The sequence below is a fragment of the Miniopterus natalensis genome, chromosome 4 (genome assembly GCF_054644295.1).
Source record: "Miniopterus natalensis isolate mMinNat1 chromosome 4, mMinNat1.hap1, whole genome shotgun sequence".
NCBI classification, from domain to species: domain Eukaryota; kingdom Metazoa; phylum Chordata; class Mammalia; order Chiroptera; family Miniopteridae; genus Miniopterus; species Miniopterus natalensis.
Genome location: NC_142084.1, coordinates 83846642 through 83867623, shown reverse-complemented (window position 1 = coordinate 83867623; position 20982 = coordinate 83846642).

The following is a 20982-nucleotide window of genomic DNA, read 5'->3' as shown; positions in this document are numbered from 1 at the left end:
CTACTCTGGCCAGGCACCTGGTGGGAACCTCTACAAAAACTAAGCTCATAGTGATGAACAGAAACAAGCATCGCCACCAATGCTTTCAGTCCAATCCGGGACAGAAACATTAAAAAACAACATTTTCATAAATGCATACGTAATAGTAGACTGTGATCAATAAAATGCAGGGGAAGTGACTGGTGCTAAGAGAGTCTATCTCAGAGGTTCTGGAGGGGGCGTGCTCACAAAGACTTCCCTGAGGTACAGACAGTTAAGCTGAGATCTGCAGTATAGGTGGGAAGGATTTGAGGGTGCAGAGATTTGGGGGATGAAAGACCAACAAAGACCTTGATACAAGAGGGAACATAGGAGTGTGAGAAAGTGAAAATGCTGGGCTAGCAGAGTTGGGCTGCAGAGGAAGGCAGCGGCTAGCTCATGAGCCGATGTAAGGATTTTCCATAGAGGAGGGGAAAAAAGTGCACCATGCTTTATAAGAAAAGGAATTATTTGTTGAGAAATGCAAAGGACTTATTTGTCGATTAATGATTATAGAAACTGTCACATATGTGAATAATACTCAGGCAGTCCCTGTGGGCCGTAGACTTTCAAAATTTTAATCCATGGCTTAGAAAATGAAGTACGAACCAGCCCTGCCCTTCAAAATCAGATCACTCACAGGTTTAGAAAAAGCCCTAAACTCAGCATTATAAAACTTAGAGAGTCACAGAAAGTGATTTATTCTCTCTGAGATTTAGTTTACATCTGCAAAGTGGAAATTATATTTTAATGTAACAAGGTGACACAACAAATATTTGCTGAGTAAATAAGTAAATAAATTCCTCCCCTGCTTGACTTAGGATCAAATGAGAACCAGGTATATGAATGTGCTTTGTAAGGTGGGAAATGTTTTACAAATGTCTATAATTATTGTTATTATTAAGCTAACAATGTCTTCATTCAAGTAGAGATTGCTTAATGGTTCTAAGGACAGAAATAAGAGCCCTGCTAATGATACTGATAAATGGACTGGAACAGGTCAGGGAAGAAGATTATAAAATTTTCACCCATGGATACACTTATGCCTAGAATAGCAGCTACTTGCCATGGACAGATCAGGGCGACATCAGCAGATGTTAAGGAGTTGGACTGGATGAGGCATCTTGAGCCCTGGGTTTCTAAGCAAACTTACTCTAACTAGTACAATACAAGGGCCCCAATAATCATGGGGGTTACTAATCCTACACAGAATCATCATTAGAGTTAAAATGTGCCAAAAATTGCAATCAGTACAAATTTGAAATTCTTTAAAACATAATTTTTGTGGGGTTGCCAGAACCCTTCCTTAAAAACCTGAGGAACTTTTGTTTCCATGGGCTCTGTCTCTAAGACCTTAACTCTGGCCAAGAATGTGATTTCATATCACAAAGAGCATATCACAGTGTTCAAACAGGAGCTCTGCAGTCCAACAGGACTGTGCTTGAGCCACAGCTCTGCCAGCCAGTAGGAAGGTTACTCAATGGCTAAGACTCAGTTTTCTCATCAGTAAACAAGGAAAAATGAGAAGACTGCGCAAGCCTGGTCTTTGTGCTTGTGCAGCGCCTAGCACATAAAAATACTTGGGAAACACTATTATTACTATTGATCCATTTGACTGGAGGAACCTGAAAGCTGAAATTACTTTAAGACCGAAAGAATGGTTAGAAAACACAGGCCATATCTCACTAATTGTTCAGCAGCCTATTTCTTTTCTCCCTAATACTAAATAAGAAAATAAATAAAATTAAAGTCTGTCTACAGATTTCCTAGCTCAGTTATTTGTCTTTACTGGGAGGGAGTTGTCTGTCCAAGGCAGAAATTAACAGCAAAACTCAAGGTGGTGTTACATACAGAAAACAGTGCATTCTTATTTCAGGGCCCAACCGCAGTGGCTGGCATTTGAAATCATTTGCAGAGAGCAGTCGTCATATTTTCAGAAACGCCTTACCCCCAGAAAGCAGAGCCGACCAAGAAGTCATTCATCTGCAGCATCATAGCTGAGCCCTCAAAGCAAAGCCCAGAGTTCAGGCTTGTGGTAATTAGGTCTTTAAATGTACTCTACTGGCTAGAAAACCTGTCAAAAAAAATTCTTATCATGGACAGAGTTAATTACACATAAAATGACAGAGCAGACACACTGGGAGACATATTGTAACCTGGAGAGAGAGCTGGCCAGAGGAAGGGCAGCGAGAGCCAGTGTTCAGACCTGGTCTCGGTGACTACTTAAACCCTTCTAGCCCTACGAGCCAAAACGAGTTTAGTGGGACTGGAAAAGAGTGTTTTCAGTGTCTAAATAGATTTACGTTGGGTTCACTCACAGAAAGCTGAAATATACTACAAAACCAGCAACTGAGAATTTTTAGTGCTTGACTTCCTCACCAGCAGCGGAAGTTCTTTATATTTTGTTTTCATTTCATTCATTCATTTAAACAGCACTTATTGAGAATGAACAGGTATCAGACACAAAACACTGCGTCATGCCACCAACTGTCTATAGAGAAACAGAAATTGAACAGAAAAACCCACAAACAAATGGATCTTTATGAATTGTGGTCGGCGCCTTAAATGAACAGAACAAGGTTCTGTGAGTGATGGGCAATGTGGAGCAGAGGACATCATTTCAATGGGGGGTGCGCTGGGGCTTTTCCCAGCTGGATTTCCTCTCCTCCATCCCCTAGGCTACAGAGATCACCTCCTGTTGCTGCTCATCACTTCTCTGATGAGCCAGACAAAATCCTCCAGGGATGGACAGGGATCCAAAATGAGCCTCAGTTTGCTATCCCCCTTTGGGTTTTGTGAATTAGACCAATGGTTTCCCGTATGGTGCCATCTTTAAATGCTGTTTCCCTGCAACTAACTAGCTACTCTTCTTTCTAAACTCTCATTGGAGCCAGCCCCAATGGGTACCCAAGCACTAGAACAGACCACAGAATAATGTGTGTTACCCAGGTCCTTTTTAGGACTGAAAGATTTATTCCCTCAGCTGCCAGGAGGGCCGCCAGCAGACAACCCTCAGCTATAAATCCTCTCTGAGAATCACCCTTATGAGCAAGCCTACACTCAATGCCTGGTCCAGGCAGGGTTATAAAGGCCGTTTCCTCACTTCAACTAGAGACAATTGTAGAGATCCATCCAGCTTCATAGCTCCCACTGGGGTAGGCAAAGGCTTCCTTCCAAATGCATCACATCTCAACTTCCCCATCTGCTCAACCCTTCTTTCTCTTTCCCTACACAGATACTGATCCCAGCAGCCCTCCTTAGCAAAATCTTACGTGCTAATCTCTGTCCCAGGGTCCACATCCAGGGGAACTTGATCTGCCCTCATCAGAAACTGGAGGACAGTGGTGCCATTTTTTTCTCAATGAATTCATCTCAGACCTCAGGCATTTATTGAGCACTGCTGGGTGCCAGGTGTCGCGTTCCCTTAAGAAGGGTATATCTCTGCTATAGAATGCAGAGTCTTTCGCATCGGTATCTACAAAGCCTAATGCACTAGTTGTTATTCCAAAGAGTGGATTCTTAATATCCAAGGTAGTTGCAATGATCCAACATGGACCATCTATTGTTGTGTGAATCTGTTCAAGCAAGAGAGTTAAAATCCTGGGAGAGTCTGGACTCACAAGTTTCTTGCATTAAAAAATAACGAGGCAGCATTTCCAGCCCAGCTGTGAAGCACTGTATGACTAAGAAAATACAAGTGCCCTAGCAGACACCCTGTGCCACATGCTAATGAAATCAGGACCAGGCCAGCTTTCTGCTCTAATTGATCATAAAAACTGAGAGGCCAGTTTTTAAATCAGTTCTTTAAATAGTGATTTTCTTGCTGTAAATACACTGTCTTTTTAAGGCATCTTTGTAGCTCTATTTTTTTCCACCTAAACTCTTTTTTTGTTTGTTTTCAACTCCAACTTTTTTGTCCCACATTCTCTCCAAAGAAATCTCTGCTCCTGAAAAATAATTTGGTGAAAATAACATAAAATGCTTATATTTATAGGTTTGGGGACTAGCAAGTTCTGTGGTTTTGGAGGTTAATTAAGGAGTCAGCATGAAAGACCAGGGTTGATATTTATACCTGGTGAGGGCTGAGTCTAGACAAGGGAAGCAAACCCACATCAATCTGCGTCAGGCGTGAGTTAAGAGCAGGCGCCACTATGCACAACACATCAGCCAGCACGTTTCAGTGGTGTAATAACCGCATCAGCCTTGTTTAAAGGGAACAGACACGGTCACTACAATGTCATTGAGATGCTCACCGTGACTTGTGTCTTCATTAGTTCAAAAGGTTCTAATCCGCCGGGCATTTTAAACTGTTTCCTTTTCTCCACTGCCCCACTCCAACCCCACTGTCTCCTTTGCTCTTACAATGCAGATAGATGCTGGGGCTCTGGTCCTGCTGAACCCACCAGTTCAGAATCACATCCTAAAGATGCTCTGCCATCCGCATCTTTAGCAAGCACAGTGTGCTTGCTACGTGCAGTAATGTTTGGGCCTAATCATTTTGACAAGTGAAGTCACAACTGCAACCCCCCCAAATACAAGTCAACTATGCCACATTCTGGCCTTTTCATGGATGGGCGCATTCCCACCAGTTTATACGGGACTTATCCACCCATGAAAACAGCCACTCTGACCTTCACTCTTTACTTCCTTGGTTCCCTGGCCCTACACTTTGACTCCTAATAGTAATCTGACACTCCCTTTCCTGATGGCCATTCTGGGATCTCTTTAGTTCTTCAAATCAATGCACATGACATAGGTAGGAGACAAACTCAGGCCACAGGTGGTAAGAGAGCTGAGTCTTCTTCTTGACCAGCCACCACATCAACAGAAAAATACATTCATTCATTCACTTATTTATTTATTCAATATATGTTCATTGACCACCCAATACCCTGAGGATACAGCAATAAAGAAAATAGGCTTAGGGCTCACATTACGGTGTTTATATTTGAGTGAACTTTAAAGTGATTACATAATGAATTGCTTAAATTTGTTAGTACTATGAAGGGAATATGGAATTCTATGAGGTGTATAGAGCAGTGGACCTACCTAAGTCTGGAAGAGACAGCAAAATCCCCGAGGAAAGGAGGAAATAATATCTGACATAAATACTAAACAGTGGGCAGCAATCAACACCTGGCCAAGAGTGTGAGGTGGAAATGGACGTGGGTCCAAGTGACACTGAGTTGTTTCTTTGCACAAGAGGCAGTGTGTGCCAAGACCCACAGGTGCAAAGGTGCTTGGCCCAGTGGGGGGAAAGCTAAGAGAAAGGGGGCGGGTACCCTAGATTATGCTTGATCTTCCACTGCACTGAAGACTTCTTATTCTAAGAACCATGGGGAGCCCTGGGAAGGGGGGTTAAGGGGTCCAATCTGCATTTCAGCCACTCTGCTAGGCTGTGGGAGATTGTTGGAAGAGTAAACGAGTTAATACACATCAGCTACTGAGAACAGGGCCTGGCACAGCCTGAGCGCCTGTTACTCCAACCCTGCCCTGCGTTGGCTCTTAGGTAGCAGTAGCCGTCGTGGTGGTTAAGAGCGTGGGCTCCAGAGACCGTTAGACCCAACTTTCACCCTGGCCTGGCATTTACTCACTGTTTACTATTTAGCCTTTTATACTATTTTAGCTCTATTTTTATTTTTTTCTCTTTAGCTCGATGTTTGGTTATTGCTTTTTCCAAATATAAAATATTGCAAGCATCCAAAAGTATGAAAAATAAAGTATCAGTCACCAGGAGACACCCCCAGATTTAACAAATGTTCACATTGTGCTTCAGACCTATTTCTAACGGAGAGTGGAGCAAGACCTAGTTAAGGGAACTGTCCCCATTGCCCACTGATTCCCACTTCTCCCCATTATTTTGTTACCATTATTCTGAAAGTGGTGCCTCCTACAGGTGTTGTTTTTTTTAAACCCTCACCCAAGGATATTTTTTCCATTGCTTTTTCAGAGAGAGTGGAAGGGGGGTGGGGAGAGAGAGACATCAACGTGAGAGAAACACATCACAGCGACTGGTTGCCTCCCACACGCGCCCTAACAGGGGTGGAGGGTGGGGATCGAGCCTGCAACCAAGGTGAGTGCCCTTGACCAGAATCGAACCCGAGACCCTTCAGTCTGTGTGCTGAAGCTCTAACTACTTAGCACACTGGCTAGGGCTCTTACAGGTTTTTAAAAAACACTTTTACTACATATGTAAATGTCCACAATAATATAGAGTGTTGTTTTGTATGCTTAAACTTTTTAAATAAATGATATCATACTGGGACTAAGTAGAATTTATCTCAGGAATGAAAAAATGGTTTTAACATTTGAAAATCTATTGCTAGAATTTATCACATAAACAGATTAATAAAGAAATACCACATGATTAACTGGATACAGTGCAAGCATTTAATAAATATGCAACACCCATTCATGATAAAACTCCCTTCAACTTACTAACGCATCGTGGTAGGCCACGGTTTCTTAACCTGGGCATTATTGACAGTTTGGGATGAAAACTTCTCTATTGTGAGGGCTACATGTATACTGTGGGATGTTTAGCCTTTAGCATCCTCCTATTCATGATGATAAAGAATATTTCCAGCCCTGGCCGGTGTGGCTCAGTTGGTTGGAATGTCACCCCATACACCAGGAGGTGGCAGGTTCGATTCCTATCAGGGCACATAACCGGGTTGCTGGTTCAATCCCTGTTTGAGGCACATGTGAGAGACCAGCCTATTGATAGTTCTCTATCACATCGATGTTTCTCTCTCCCTCTCCCTCTCTCTCCCCCGACCTCTCCCTTCATTTCCCTGAAATGAATTTTTTTTAAAAAGTTTCCAAGCATTGCCAAATGCCCCCTGGGACAAAATAGCCCTTGATTGAGAACCTCTGCACAGGCAAGTTATTTACCCCTATAAAAGTCAGTTTTCTCACAAAATGGAGAAAATTATAGGACCAACACTACAGGGAACCTGTACAATAAGATAATATAATATATCCCTGATAACTGCTGGCAATTGCACAGTAAGCCCTCAATAAATGTACTTGCTTGATGGTGGTTGTGGTGATGGTGATGATGATATCAATGTTGACGGGGCAGGATGACATTGTTGAAATACACACACACCTGTTCTTATTCTCAGGACTCCCGTCTCTCTCTTGGCCCCTGTTCACTCACCAGAGACACTCTGGGGTCATTTCCTGAGGGAGGGATGACACAGCAGGAAGCCACGGAGACCGCAGGGACGAGTCAGTTTCCAGTCCCAGGGGATGGGTGATCTCACTAGCATAGAAGACAGATTTGTGGGTGGATGTGCTGAATGATGTGGGAAAAGTGTTCCACCCTAGTCTCGAATAAATGTCCTGGGTGAAAAGGAGAGACAGGGGTGCTGCTGGGGGATTAGAGGTCAGAGGGGTCCCAGATAGGAGGAGCAGACCTGGAGGGGCTGTGCCAAAGGGAGACGAGGCCACCTCCAGAGGTTTCCCATCTTCTGCGGGGTACCCCATTAGGGGCCACTGTCTGTCTCCCACACCCGTGGGAACCAGGCAAGCTCCTATCCTCTGAGGCCTCCAGTAGCTGTACATCAGGGGACGCCATACCCACTGCCAGCATGCTGCACTCATGGCTGGACCTCCAGTAGGAGCTGCACATGTCTGTGACCCAGACATCACTGGATCTCCAACGTATTGTGACCTGTGGAACCACCTTTCCCAGACATCTAGATGGCCCTTGACTCCTGACGAAAGAAAGTGTGTGCAAGAGAAAGTCACCGTATACCTCACCTCACCCTTCGATGGGACACAACAAAACCAGCTAAAGACCCTCTTGAAGCATTACAACTTTGTAGTCATTGCCTCTTGTCATTCTTACTAATATTTGATGCTGGGCAAGTAACCTAACTTGCCTCAATTTCCTCCACTGTACGTGAGCCTGAAAGTCACTCAGCCCTAAAATTTTATGATTTTCTCTCTCTCTACTTTTCCAGATTAACTGTTCTTCATAAATATGCAGTAACTGCTTGAGAAATATTCAGATGTCATCATTTTTAAGTCACAGAGGATTGAGATGTAAAAAATAAAATAAAAATGAAAAGTTGGGCTACTTTAACAGACAGCATGAATCGACTGCCAGTGAGAACTTGCTTATAAAGTGCCAAATTAATGGCAGTTTTACTCAGTTTTTCCTCACCTTTGCCGGCTATGAGTTTTAAATAGTGTCTGCACCTGAGGCCAGAGCATACTGACGGTGAAACAGATCACTCACCTTTTCATAATCAACATTGAAACGAAGGTCAGAAATGATAACATAAGGGATTGTCAGGTAATGGCCATTGCAGCCATTACCCTATTTTAAAGGTAAGGAAACTGAGGCTTGGAAAAGTTAAATAACTTGTCTCGCATAATTTTTAAGTGGAGAAGCCAGAAGTCCAGGCCAGGCCTATAGAATTCCACACTCATAATGAAAGAAAACCCAGGTAGAGAGTCTATATATTCCACTCCAGGTGTCACTTACATTCATATTGCCTCTCTAACTTGCAGATTTAGTTGAATGGCCATTTCTCTCCTCTCTCACCCGATCATTTTTACTCCAATTCCCTTCATTTAGAAAACCTATCCCCATGGACAGGATTGGGTTGGGTTGAGCCTATGATTCATTAGCGAGAACATCTGGGCAAAACATAAGCATGAAACTTTCCAGCGCCTGTGATGTTGTCACTGAGCCACCAACTCTCCTTAAACACCTTCTCAGGGTAGAGCTAGATTCAGAGGGGACCATATTAAAAACTGAGTCATTCATCTTTCAGACTAATTTTAAATGGTTAGAAAATGAGCCAGTCTGTGCAAACATGCCGTGGGTTATTAAATCCCAGTCTTGACTACACTGCAAACGGGTGTGTATAAATATCAGCCACAGAAGGACAATCACTCACGTCCAGCCAGCTCCCGCACTGCCAGGGCTCCACTCAGAGTGGATTTCTGGTTTGAAACACTGAGACTCACTCGGCTTCTGATTTCTTATGCACAGTTGAAAAGCAAAGGAGGGGGAAAATTGACAAGACAGGTGACACTTGTAGGGTTACCATCTCTAATATCTAAAGAGTGTCATCAGAAAAACAAACAAATAATCTGTTCTGGCAGCCAGTGTGGCCCAGTTGGCTGGGCATCGTCCTGTGCACCAAAAGGTCTCTGGTTCGACTCCCAGTCAGGACACATGCCCAAGTTTCGTGTTCGATCCCTGGTCAGAGTGAGTTCGAAAGACAACCAGTCGATGTTTCTCTCTCACAATGATGTTTCTCTTCCTCTACCTTCCTCTCTCTCTAAAATCATTAAAAACATTAAAAAGTATATCAAAAAACAATCTAATTTAAAAATGGGGGGCAAAGGGCATAAAGATGACAAAAGAGTGACCAACGATCATGTGAAAGATTCTTAAAATCACTGTGAATCTAAGAAATGTAAATGAAGATAGACATATAATTGTTCTGTCTTCCAGATTAACAAGACCCAAAAATGCACAATACCCAGGGTCGGTAAGAATTTAGGGGAAAAGGTAAGCTTGTACACTGCTGATGGAGGGTAAGTCTGTAATATCTATAAAATTTTAAATGTGCCTACTTTCTAATTAACCAATACCACCTCTGGGTCTTTTTCCTGCAGAAATACTAAATATCTGATTAAAGATACATATATATGTTCAGGAATGCTTATCATAATATTAAACATTTTGGGGGGAGAACTATACTGCCATTATTAGGGGATCAGCTATAAGAATTATAATTCGTGCCTAAATAAAATACTATGTATTAAAAAACCATTGGGTAGTTATAGATATAGCGGTATAGAAAGATCACAAAAGTTGTAAAATAATATCATAGTCCATTAATAATGATAATATAATAATTATCACAAAAGTAGCCATTGCAAATGGTTATGAAAAAATGTCTGAAAGGATATGAACTCATCGGCTAACGGTGGTTATATTCTGGGGCTGTGGCTAAAGAGAAATTTCACTGTGTGGTGTACACATTTTCATATGATTTGTATCTTTGACAATTAGCATGTATTATTCTTTCCTTCCATTAAAAATGTCCATAAAATACATATATCTATATTATTTTATTGTTCAAAATATTACAGATGTCCCCCTTTTCCCCCACTGACCCCTCCCACCCTGCACCCACTCCCCTCCCCAGGCCTTCACCAGACTATTTACTTTGTCCATTGGCTATGTATATATGCATATAAATTCTTTGCTTAATCTCTCCCCACCCACTCCCCCACCCCCACCTTCCCTCTGAGATTCGTCAGTCTGATCCATAAAATGGAAATGATAATCTAATCATTTCACTTTGTAAGGCTTACAGAATATGCTAGAGGGACTGAACTGATGTCTATTTTAGGAGGGGTCATTCTGTATCTAAACAATGACAGTTCAGAATTTCTACGCAAGAGGGAATTGGGGGCAGTCACCTATTTGAAGGGCAGTAATTGAATCTGCTTTAACAGTGTTTTTCGTTGTTGTTTATTTGTTTTAAATAAGACTGAGGAACACATGATTAAAAGATGTTAAGTTTGTTTTAATATTTTAAATACTTTGTCATTTAGTTTTTTTTAGATATCACTTTACCCATGTAAGATGGCAATAATGATTCCCGTGTTATTTCCCAGGGGAACTATGCAAAGCAAATGAGTCAATACAGGTAAAAACAACTGTAAACTAAAGGACACTCAACAGGTGTGAAGGACTCTGTGACTCTGGACAACTCCAAAACAGTACTACGTTGGTATTTTTTCAGAGGATAAATGATTTACTTCAGCATTTTCCCTGTGACCCTGTGTCTAAATTGCATTTATAAGCATGCTTGTGGTCACAGGATTTGCAACAAATCAATCCCAGGGATTTGCATTCTTTGTAGACCAACTCTTATGAAACAATAGGTCAATCACAGGAAAAGTTTCACCAGACAAATTTCAATGCCTGGAAATCTTGAAAGGACAGAAAGTGGTGTTCCAATATCAACCACACAGCAACCAAAACTTTGTTGTAACCTCCTCTAAGGTATGCTGCTAGTATTTTAACAGGAGCTGCCACTAACATTAGTCACCTCCTCCAGATGCTATAAGAGACAATGACTACCCCACATGAATCATGGAAAGACAGAGTAGGAGAACAGAACTTCGCTGCCAGGCAGACCTGGCTTACCAGGCATGGACTGCTGGGTATTCAATTCATGGCAAAGCAAACATCAACCCAACACTCACTGCTTCTTCCTACCTTCTTTTCCTCCACTAAAAGAAATTATACAATTTCTTTTACTAAATACTCACTGCCTCAGTCTTCCTCACAGCAAGGAGCAGCCAGGCGACACGGATCTTCCTGAGACTTCAGAGCAGACCTGCTGAGTCTTTCTCTCCTGATAAAAGGGGCAGGCGTTTTTCTTCCTTCCTTGCTCCTGCCTGGGATGCAGACATGCTGACTGTGGAAGCCACGCTCAGCTGACAGCATCCCAAAGATGCCGGCCTTGGCGACACTGAGTTACCTAAATCAGAGCCAGCAGCTGCCTCCTCCCCAGAGTTCTTGTCACGCCCGTTTGTTTAGGTCACTGTTAGATGGATTTTCCATTACTTGCTACAGAAAAATATTTTTAATACGTACATAATCTCCCTGAACTACAGTTTACTAATCGGTAAAATGGGGACAGGAAGGATGATCTTGCAGGTGATGTACACACACATACATAACCTAAATGTATCTGTATGTAAAATCTATACTATATTTATATCATTCACATCCTTGCTCAGATGAGAGTCCTCAAAGAAGTCCTATCTGACAAGCCTCTGTAATTAGCGTCCCTCACCATTTTCTGCTTTATTTTTCTTTGTAGCAATTTACATTAGAAATATATAGTATCGGGTATTTGTTCACCTACTTGATGTCCGAGACTCTCCACTAAAATTGATGCTCCATGAAGCCAAAAACTTTGCTGTGCTTCTTGGTTTATCTATAGCACTCAGAATTGTGTTTAGTTCATAATTCACATTCTATCCCATTTATTAAATAATAAATGAACTAATTAGTGTTCGTACAATGTTCATAAATGGCAGCAGCTTAGTAGTTATAAAGTAGACAATGATGATCATTGCACAAGCAATAGCACTGGGAGAGACAGAGCCCGAGAGCAGGAGGTCTTCATATCTACCCTGGCCACCCACGTAAAATCATGTATATACACACACAGCTATTCACAGTGATGTCTTTTTGGTGAAAGTAAGATAATGCAATTTAGGTGCCCATCAATGAGTTAAATAAATTATTCCTTAAGGAATAATTTGGTCATTCTCACAGAGGGTAAGCGAGTGGATAGGTGGAATGGATGAGGGCTGGCAGGGAAGAAGGGCAGGCTCTTTTTGCAGATCCCCTAGGTAAGGGGGATCTCTCAGCCCACCTGGCTCTAGACTGGGATTGTCACTCCTTGCCTGTCTGAGGTGCTGCCTTGGAAGGGCCTGCATCCTACAGTGTTACAAACCTAACCGACACCATGGACGTGTGTGCACGCATGTGTGTGCCCACGCATGTGTATGTTCTGTTCCTGAAAGGCTTATAAAGACAATGAGCACAACTTTCATTTTTCAAAAGGAAGAACAATTTGTCAATATGGTAAAACTGCAAAGGACCTTTGAGATGATCCAATTTGCCTTCCTCTTTATCAAGCAAATAGCGGACCTGGCGAGATTAAGTTAACATGGACAAGGTTGTAAGGATGGTGAATGATCATGTTCAGAACAATAATGCTCTCTAAACAATATAACAGTGATGGCCACTGGGAGGCAGGTGCTGTGCTAAGCATTTCATACACACTAGCTCATTTCCTCCTCCTGGCCACTCCAAGAGGCACATTAGGGTTCACCTTGTTGTAAGAAAGCTTGGAGACAGGGAGCTACCAGAGGTCTGAAATCCCCCTCACTCATGTCAGATGCACAGGGAGCAAACCCAGCTGTTCTGACTCCAAATATCATTCCATATGCTGTGCATGTGATCCTCAGACCACATGACCTCTGCCAAACATGGGAAAACAATTCGAGTTCAATGTTCTTGACATGCACAAACACACACCCATTTTCACTTTTATGGGAAACTATCCAAACACTGATTATCATGAATTCTATTTACTTTTCTTTAAATTTTCACAGTTCTCTCATACCTTAAAATGTGCATGTTCAGCTCTGCAGGGTTTCTAACAGGCAAGCAAACACTTACAAATCACTGTTATGTTTTAATTCTAATTTAACACCTTTGCCCAACACAACCCCATGGGCCAAAATCTACATGTGCTCGCAAATCTGTACCAGTTAGCACTTTCCACGTAAGCCATTGTTAGTCCAGGATGGCCAGTCAACAGGTTCTAGTAAGGCAGTGTTGCAGTAAAAACTAGATGTTCCTCCTAGAGATCTACCACACACATGCATAACAAGATATATATACAGATGTTCACATCAACACATTTTCTGTAAAATCAAATAATGCAATTTACCTGTCCATCGATATGTTAAACAAATTGTGGCACACCCACATCATGGAATAATATTTAGCTCTTAAAAAGAATGAACTAGATCTATATATACTGATGTGAACAGATCTACAAAATACAGTGTTAAGTGAACAAAAACAAGCTACAGAAAAAAATAATAAAATTTGATCTCATTTACTTAAAATAATCACACAGCAAAACTGTACACAGTTCTCTGCACCAATTTATATATGTGCATTCATGCAAAAGCTCCTGGAAGATACAGCTAATTAGTATTAGTGGGATCACGAATAGGTCAGAGAGTGGGGACACAAGTGTAATATTCCTCTGTTCCTCATTAGGAGAATTTTACAAAAAGAATGTACTCATTTATATGTGCATAGTAAAAAAAAAAATTTGATTGAAACCCTAAGTATCTCAGAAAGAGTCCAAGAGCATCAATGTGTCATGAGCCACTTAAGCAACCCCACCCACCCCCAGATTCCAAGGCTCCTTTCATGAGAAATGTCTCAAATACCACTGACAGACAGTGAGCACTCAGGAAATTCAGCATTTTATTTTTAAATTTAGATCACCCACGGAAACTACATACTTTGATTTTTTATCAACCTCCCACACAGCTTTTGTTTGGCTCCGAGAAAGAGACAATCACTTCAATGCCTGTTTCACATACAATGATCACCGTGGACACCTCATCCCAGCCACCCCCCAGTGGTGAGGACTGTGTGTGAACAGTCCCAGGAAAAACACTGAAAATCAAAAAGACCCTTAAAGTCATTCACATTCCTTCCCGAGAAGGAAAGCATGACGCTCCTCGGAAAGCTAAGTGCGTAGAAGGAAGAAGGCAAGACACAGATGGCCTCGGACAACGTTCAGCCGGGAGCAGGAAAGAAGGCGTCCTGGGCTTTCCGCCTCCCAGTGTCTCTGCGACTCCCTTTTCTGGAAGCTCCACACCGGAGCCACCAAATTAAGAGGAAATGGGTTGAGGAGATTGCAGCAGTGAAAGCAAATCGTCCATTCACTCCAGGCCGCATAAGAAGACATTACGGAACGGATTCCACAGGATAATAAATAAAACTGATTGAGTGTGTGGTTGAGAACATTAGAGAAACCTGGCCTGCCTTGCAAAGAGCGCGGTGCCGAGAGGGGAGTATTAAAAAGGGAGGCATTTCCTCTCCTCCCATTTAAATGTGGAGGCGGCTCCGCAGAGAAAGCGTGCCTGAAATGGATAGGAGTCATTTCCCATCATTATGGAAACCTTAGACCACCTCTGACTGCTTATACCCTCCTCTCGCAGCATCCCAGAAAACTGCAGTGATTTGTTCCAAGCAAACAGAGAGAGGCGCGTGGTAAAATAGAGCAATTTAAGGCTGGAGGGATGGGGGCACCTGTAATTCAATTTCATGCCAGCTGGTTTCACAACATGCTCCTCTCTCCACCTCAGCTATGACACAGGCAACTTCCCTCCAAGTGCAACAACTCTTCTCGCGCTAAGCTGAGGGCTCAAGATAAGTGGACCTTAAATGAACAGAGACAGTCATCAGGGGCGAGGCGCAGCTCAGCTCCAGGTCCCAGGCAGCTCTGCACCCGCTGGGTGCTCGGCCTGGCGGGGAAGGCTAAACCCTCTCAGCTCTGAGTGGGAAGCCAGAGGGGCTGGAGAAGACAGAACTGCTCCCGGGAGAAAGCATCCACCGGTTATCACCACGATCTCCAGCATGTAACAATAATGGAGGAAATATATATATATATATGTAGAGAGAGAGAGAGAGAGAATGTATGTGTGTGTGTATATATATATATATATATATATATATATATATATGCATATATGCGTGTGTTCTTTGTGAAAAAACTAAAATAAAACATAAAACTGCTAATAACAATAGCCTGTTAAAATATAATTGGTGGTGATATAATGGAATGAATCTAACAGAATATATCACTGTATTTCCTGCTATTTGCTAAGCTACTAAATCTGGATCTAGTTGCTGCTGGGGGTAGAGAAGAGAGAGACACCAGAAAGGAAAGAGTCTGGGCCTCTCAGAGTAAAAACATGTTCTGAGGCCACTCACTTTGCAAGTACAGAAACTGGATCCTATCCATGCATTGGGCTGGACTGAGGCGAACTAACTCAGATCAATCACACTCCCAAAAGAGTGATGCTTAAGCCAGAAATCCCAATATCCTCATTAACCATGGTAACTGTAACTGCCAAACTGAACGGCTATTTAAATTCTCTAAGGTGATGGATGTGATAGTTAATTTGATTGTGATAAACATTTTATAATGTATATGTATATTAAAACATTACATTATACCCCTTAAATATATACAGTTTTAACTTGTCAACCATGTCTCAATAAAGCTGGAATGAATGAATTTAAAAAATAAATAAAAATAAAATGTGATCAGTTGAATGGAACCATAGAAGGAAATTAACATTTGGAGACTATCTGCTATGTGATACCAACCAGCATTAATATTAACATTAATATTAATGTTGGCAAGCTCTGAGGATATATCCTTGTGCTAACCAACTTCAGCGAATTCTCACAACTCTGAGAATTTAGGAACACTATTGTCACTCTCATTTTAGAAATGAGGCTCAGAGAGGTTTCAGACTCACCCAAACTCACACAGCTGGTGAGCAGCTGAGCAGGCAATTCGAACCCTGGCAGAGTGATCGCATCCCAGAGCATCCTGCAACTTGTTGGTGTGGCTCATGGGAATGTTCACAAAATGCTGCCCTGAAAACGTTCTTGACTTCTGCATTAAGTGCTGTCCCACACACTGCCTTACTCTTGCATCAGCCCTATTAGTAAGAAACAGTATTATTATCCCCATTTCCTAGATGGGACTGAGACTCAAATTAGCCAAGGGACTCACCCACAGTTTCACTGTAAGGGAAGATACAGAACTTGAGCTGACAGCAAACTTTCTTTCTCTGTAGCTCTGAGACTGAAACACAGGTTGACATTCAGGAAGCGGAAGTCAAGTCGGTGTGATTCACCTTGACTGGGGCGGGGGGGCTTTATTAAAAGGGCGGTGATTCTACTTGGATTTGACAAGAACATGTAGAATGTGAGACTTCCAGTACTCTTCTTGGCATCAATAAACTTCTTGAGGTTTGTGTTTTAAATGAGTACATGCTGTTCTAACAGATTTATCAGATTTGCAAATATTTGACCATGATTTTAAAATGGGTTAACTTGAAGATGTAAATCTTTCATTTCATGAGGAAAGCACCAGGCAGGGAAATTCCCTTTTCCTCAAGTCCCACCCATACTTACTAAATTTAGCTAAGAGATGGAGAACTAGAATTAAAGTGAGACAGGAGAAAGAACTTCCCTGTTTTGATGTCTGAGGATGTTCTCAATTGTGCAGCATTTGCCACAGGCAGGACATGAACTGGAACAGACACAGACGATAAAGAGAGTGCTCCTTCTTCTACTGACAGGTCCAAGTTCATGGACCAAGCACTTTTGGCATCAATGAAGTGGGCTGAGGGCTGGGATGCATTACAGGAGAGCTCTGAGGGCTGCATCATGTACCATGGAAGTCTACTTAAGACCAAGAGAAGGATTCCGAAGCAAGATCTAACCTCAGGTTTGCAGAAATCAGGGCGAATGTTTGGGACCACCACTCCCCATTTCTCCTATTGTACAGGACAGAGAGGCACCACATAGACTGTCTGCACACTGCTAGGGATGGCAATGGGAACTGGCATTCTCTGAAAGTTGCCTTTACCAGGCTTCTCCCTCTTGCACTAAGGCAGCTGTGAACAATTCCAGGACCAGGGCGGGGTACCCCGGGACCCCGGAGGATTCTAAATCTACACTGACATTCGCCTGTATGAGCAGCTGGGGTAAGATGAGCAGAGGGTGAATGCCCTTTACCTAGCAGAGCTGGGCAAATGTCCCAGCTGCTGGGCCTTCAGTGAAAATATAGGAGTTCTGGCCACAGGATGCAGGGGAATTGCATGGGCTTTGGAGCTACAACTTTGGCATGCAGTCCCACCTCTGTCACCGACAGGCTGTGCCTTCTTAGTTCCCTTATCTATGCAAGGAGGAACCTCAACAGAATATTTATAGAAAACTAGCAAATCTATATTTATTGCTGAGCACAAAAGCTAGCCCATCACAGATGCCCTAGAAAAGTGTGTTTCTCTTCTATCTTCCTTTCCACCTTCATGGCAGAAAAGTAGACAATGAAGCGTGTTTAGGCCAAAAGTAAGTACCCACCTGTCTTAAGGGAAATGCCACTCTGATCATAAAATCATAGAAAAGCAAAGCAGACCTAGAATGTATACAGATGGTTTTCTCTGACTATAGCAATAAGTAGCTATTTCAAAAAAAAAATGTAGCCATTCATTTTTGCAGGTATCCTCACAAATAGTTTCCATGGAAATCAGGTTGGGCACAGCCAAGTAGGCCGAGCTATAAAATATGAACAGAAACTGAGTATCTGCAATGACATGCACCAAAGCACTGACTTTTTTGGTGCTTTAATTTCAGGTGACTTTTATTTTTCTGACTTTTTTGCCTTGTTTTTATTTAATATGAAGACGAATTCTTTGTGAAAATATACCACTAAACTTTTATCTTTTTCCACAGAGTGCTGACTGGATACATCACTGCACCAGCAGAGAGAGCAAAGATGTAGGTTCTTCCTGAGTCATGGCATTTTGTACAAACCACTTCCCAAGTCTTAGTTTTCCTATCTCCAGAATGGGAAGATAAAAGTAATGATTTTTTTTCCTTACAGGGTGGTCGTGAGGATTAAATAAGACAATACATGAAATAGAGCAATGCCCACAATGAAGTGAGGGCTAAAGAAATGGCATCATCATCACCACTGTCACTGTTCTAGATCATTCTGTGAGCCAACGAGCAAAGCAAGAAGACTTGGGAGACTGACACATGGTATAGGGAATTTAATGACTTTTTGATCATTTTAATCAGGTAGTGTTATAACTAGATAAGTGCTTCAGGGAGATATCAAATAATTGATTTAATAAAATTATGAATATAGGTTTCAAAGCTTGTTGATGAAAAGTATTTGCCTAAAGATGGAAGATTATTCCAGAGATACTGCCCATATTGGGAACTTTTTTTTCCATTTCTTTTTTTATTTTCAATTTAAAGTCAATAGACTTTCGTTGAATGTGTACGATGAGTTGGTCCCCACGGAGAATAAAAAGACAAGCTTAGGAATGGGGTGCCTCCTTTCAATACCCACAATGACAGACAACGTTTGCCCTTGGATGTTAGCATTGATTATTGGAAACAGTTCAAATTAGTTCAGGGCAAGTGTGGGGAGGGGACTAAGCTGGGTAATAAAACTGAGGCCTATGCTGAATAGAGACAGATTTCATTGTACGCCTCACAATAATCCTGAAAGTAATTTTCAGATTACTTTCTAAATGAGCGTGGGCAGCTTTGCTGGAAACAGCGCGTGGATGGCTAAGGTGACTCCTTTGGAAAACCATTATGATTTCAACATTAAGGTCTGGTGGCTTTGTCAGGAACCAGTCTCTTAAAACATTCGCTGCAGCAGAGCTCAGATTTCCTGTTTCCTCCGTGGCTTCCACTGCCACTTAGGGTACTTGTGCACACACAGTGTAAGCTCAATCAAGCACCTATTATACCGCTGTGAATGATGCTCCCAGGTGGTGACCCGAGCCTCGGCCCGCCTATCTTCTCCGGATGGCTCAGGACCTGTTCTTGTTTCAGTCCTGCCACACTCAAATGAAGCAGAACCCATTGCTTTCTGCTATAATTGTATTTCCTGCCGCTCTTGCTACTACCTCCGAAGGCATCCTGGCAGGCAAGCTTGCAAGGCTCCAAGGAGGCACAGTAGCTGTAAGGAAACCACTGGAACAGAGTCTAGTGGGGGGCACTGGGGGTCCTCCTCAGGATCCAGTTTAGTGGAAGGACGGAAAGGTCCAGGCGGTGACATTTGAATGCCAAAGCCCAAATATACACTAAAATGGTAATTAAGGTGAGGATTTTGGAGGGAATGACTCAGAACCATTTCCAAAGGTAAATACACACTTGAAAGGTTCTCACACACACCCGACAGAATGATTTTTTTTAAAGCTCAGTGAGGCATCATGGGTTTACAGTCAGTAAAATGGAGTGATTAGGAAAATAAGTTCTTAGACAGATTTGGATTTAAATTCTCACTCTGCTCCCGGATTGCTATGTGACCAGGCACAGATAACACAACCTCTGGAAGCCTCAGTTTTCTCATCTGTAGTGCAGAGATTCTAATAGTTGCCAACTCGTTAGATGCTGCAATGATGAAATGCAGTAAGTGCCTGAAGTAACCGATAACTCTTGGTCTTCATTTCTGGCCAGTGGAGATTAAGCCTCGCAAGGCGACCGTAGGTCAGCCACATGCAGCATGGCTAATTGGATTTTTAATCTTCACTAGTCTTTGGCAACGAATACCCACATTGTTTATTTGTTGGCTGCAATGTTAAATTGCCAACCAATTAAATGCCGAAGGGAGCAACCCGTTACCTGGATATTTATAATGATTCATACTGTTTTCAAGGAAACATTTTTAAATTATTTCCCATTCAAAGTATACAAATGAAAGCTGCAGTTGAATTCAAATGAGAGAGGTAAATACTCATCAGCCCAGGAAGATTATTTTTAAAGGCTAATTGAGATGTAGTTGCTCCAAAATTAAAATAAAATATACAGAATAATGCAATCTAAAACTAAGATAAATTTTAAAGCAAATGAAAGGGAGCATATTTACTTGTACCTTTAAGCAAGGCACAATGGCCCAAATATTAGCTATTTAACAAGAGAAGCACACTAGAGGGAGGCATCTAAAGCAAGCGAAAGGAGAGTGAGCTTATACTTAAGATCCCTGAAACACTGAGAGAAATCAGACATTTCAGTTAGTAAAACTGATCGAGAAGAGGTTAGAGCTAATAACTGTGTTCCTGGAAGCTCTAATTATTGAATTCATATCTAGCTTTTCTCCCAAACCATCCCTAGCCCCATAATCATTCTGCCATCACCACACACTCAGAACACTTGTGCCCTTCGGAGTGCGACGTGGAGCTCCCGTCCCAGTAAGGGGGCAACCGGGAGCCTGGGCCGGAGCGCACCTGGAAACGCACTCCCTGCCCCTGCCCTCAGTGTCTGCACTCCAGGAGGGGGCCGGCCTTCCTTGGTAGCTCACACCTTAGCCTGTAGGGAAGGTCCTGTCTAAGCCCATTTGCATTTGCAAATATAAAGCTAATGCCCACCTGCTGTCCTTGTGGAAGTCTTAAATCCTGCAGAAACCCAAATGCTTTGAGATGTTAGGCTTTTTTGGCTTAGTGAGGTAAAATGGGTGTTTGTTTTAATATGTCTTTATTGATTTCAGAGAGAGGAAAGAAGAGGGAGAGAGAGAGAGAGAGAAACATCAATGATGAGAGAGTCACTGATCG